The sequence below is a fragment of the Crocodylus porosus genome, unplaced genomic scaffold (assembly GCF_001723895.1).
Source record: "Crocodylus porosus isolate Cpor-Errol unplaced genomic scaffold, CroPor_comp1, whole genome shotgun sequence".
NCBI classification, from domain to species: Eukaryota; Metazoa; Chordata; order Crocodylia; family Crocodylidae; genus Crocodylus; species Crocodylus porosus.
In genome coordinates this window covers 73105780-73108757 of record NW_017728886.1, presented here as the reverse complement: position 1 = coordinate 73108757, position 2978 = coordinate 73105780, and the positions used below count along the sequence as shown (strand labels likewise).

The 2978-nt window shown below is 42.4% G+C and overlaps 1 protein-coding gene across 1 annotated transcript in view; it reads left to right on the top strand.

Annotated features, from left to right (window-relative positions):
* Positions 1-2978, top strand: part of OSBPL10 (oxysterol binding protein like 10) — a gene marked incomplete at its 5' end in the record, with an annotated part of 201287 nt that overhangs the window by 5613 nt on the left and 192696 nt on the right. The window lies entirely within an intron of this gene.

Here is a 2978-nt window from a genome sequence, read left to right as displayed (position 1 = left end):
GAAGATCATTAAGTCCAGCCCCCTGTCCCAGGGGCAGAAAGTCAGCTAGGGTCCAATGACCCCAGCAAGATAAGCATCCAAGCATTTCTTGAATATGTCCAGAGTAGGTGCCTGTACCACATCTGGAGGGACTCTATTCCAGGTCTTGGGGGCTCGGACAGTAAAGACATTTTTTCTTGTGTCCAGCCTAAAACGGTCTTGGAGGAGTTTATGACCATTGGTCCTTGTTTTTCCTTGGGGCACTCTAGTGAACAGATGATCTCCCAGATCCTGATGAACCACCCCTTGTGGCCACCAGGTCCCTCCCCCTGAGCCTGCGCTTTTTCCAGACTGAAATGACCTATGGCTTTCTGCCTCTCTTCATAGAGCCTATTCTCTTTCCCTCTGATCATGCACGTGGTTCTCCTCTGGACTCTCTGAAGCTTCTTGACATCCTTTTTGAATTGTGGAGCCCAGAATTGGATGCAGTACTCCAGCTGCGGCCTCACCAAGGCTGAGTACAGCGGGGGGATGACATCCTGAGATTTACTTGAGAAGCATCTATAGATGCTTTTGTTTGCTTTGTCAGCTGCAATATTGCATTGGTGGCTCATGTTCATCTTGTGGTCAGTCATGACCCCCAAGCCTCTTTCTGCAGTGGTGCTAGCAAGTGTAGCACTGCAGAGCCTATAAGTATGCTGTGGGTTTTTTTTTTCCTGAGGTAGAGTACCTTGCATTTATCAGTATTGAACGTCATCAGGTTTGTGTTCACCCACTTACTAAGCTTATCCCACTCAGCCTGGATTACTAGCCTCTCTTCAGGTGTGGATGCTATGCCCCAAAGTTTGGATTCATCAGCAAACTTAGCCAGTGCGCTTCTGACACCAGTGTCCACACCATTGACAAAGATGTTGAGAACTGGTCCAAGGACAGAGCCTTGGGGGACGCCAATAGTTACGGAGTGCCATAATGACTTGCTGCCATCGACCACTGCTTTCTGGGTCTGATCTTGGAGCCAGTTTCCTAACCATCGGACTGTGGTGTAGCTGAGGCCACAGTTGGCCAATTTTTCCATGAGGAGGTCATAGGACACCAGATCAAAGGCTTTTTTTTAAAGTCCAGGTATATGACATCAATTTCTTCTCCCTTGTCCAGGTGATATGTGACCTGGTCATAGAAGGAGATGAGATTAGTCAGGCAAGACCTACCTGTCACAAACCTGTGCTGGTTGTCCCTCAGGATATTGCCCTCAGCCTGCTTGTCCAGAAGAGTCTCCTGGATAATTTTCTTGAGAATTTTACTGGGGACTGAAGTCAAGCTGATCGACCTGCAATGAAACAACCTTAACTGAGACGATGTTAAGTGAGGAGTACCTGTTTTAATGGGGAGCTTTCATTTGGGAAAGGCATGCTTGAGCCAAGCAGTTGAGGAATTCAGTGAGTCAGAAACTGGAAGCTGGATATGAAGTATAGGTAGACTTTCTCTAATCATTGACGTGAGCTGTGTACTTTCAGACCTAAACTGGAGCATGTATCTTTCCCACACTTAAACTGGAAGATGGTCACCAGTGACACTTTTACATGTACTCTAGGGGTGGGGGAGGCAGCACTTATTTACAGTGGGTCTGCAATGTCACTGCATCTCCTGTGTCAATGTCCCTGCACTTAAAAATGCTTTAGTTCAAGCACCCACGCCATGATTTTTAAGCACGGGGATGTTTGATACATGGGACACAGGAGGCTACTAGAGCACAGAATTCCAGTGCATTGGAGCAGCCTCTGCACTTGTGTATAGGTGCCCTAGTACACTTGAAAATTCAAATGGTTTGAATTGTATGTTCATAGTTGGGGAGAGTGAGGTGTGAGAGAAAATAAATTTGTGAAGAGAAATCCTCATTTCCATATAAACTGTTTTGTTTTCAAGTTCTTAGAACTAGAGAATATTTGGAAGCAAGAAGGAACTTTTGTACATTAAAGAAATCAATATTTGATAATGGAACATATAATACTTTTCAAGACTGTGTACATATTAATATAATATATAATTGACTCTCTACCTATTGCGTTTGTGTTCAAAAGCTCCCTAAAGGCAGGGAATAGGTTTGCTGCCTATTTGTACTGTACTGTATGCAATATTAATGAGTTATAAAAGTAAATTACAGTTTCTTTCAGGACAACTAAACAGCAATGACTGCCTGAAACTACAATTTGAATCTAAGTTAAACAGTTTTCTGACTTCCTCTTGTCACAGTAGCTGGAACATGTCCACAGGTCTTGATTAAATTTATACAGACTACTGTTTGGGTAGGTGAAGTGACCTTGTGGGTCCTTTGTTATAAGGAGAGGGAATGAATTGTATGCTTCTATTTGAGGGGAAGTGAAGATTAGAAAATTGCTTCTTGTATTTTGGAACATAGACTGTAATTCATGCCTTTATAAAGTAAATTAGACATACAAACACATTGAAAAGGTCTGGTGACTGACATACTGGGTACTGTGCGTGCTTGGCATGTGTGTACTCTCTCCCTCATTTTCTGGAGGGGATGTTGAGGGAGAAATACTTCTGTGAATTGGATTGTCTTTTTTGTAAGTTACAGTTGCTGCTTTTGTATATTCTGTTGAACAATGTGGAATGCAAATCCTATGTGTTAATGTTGAACAGGTGGATGAGATATCTTGCATGATGGACATTTGATAACCGACATACGTTTTATACTAAGGAAACTTTGTTACAATGCACTGTACTGATTTAATTTTAAATCAGATCTGATTACGTGTGTATTCCAGGTAAAAACATATATTACATATTCAAATCTATACAGTGTAAAGGATCATGTCCAAAAGTGAACTGTTGTATTCCCTCAGTTAATTACTTGCTTTATGGTTTTGAAAGTGTCTGGAACTTTTGCATTTGAGCTTAATGTTTTTTGTTTTTTTTCATAGATTTCATAGACATTGGGGCTGGAAGGGACCTCGGAAGATCGAGTCCAGCCCCCCCCC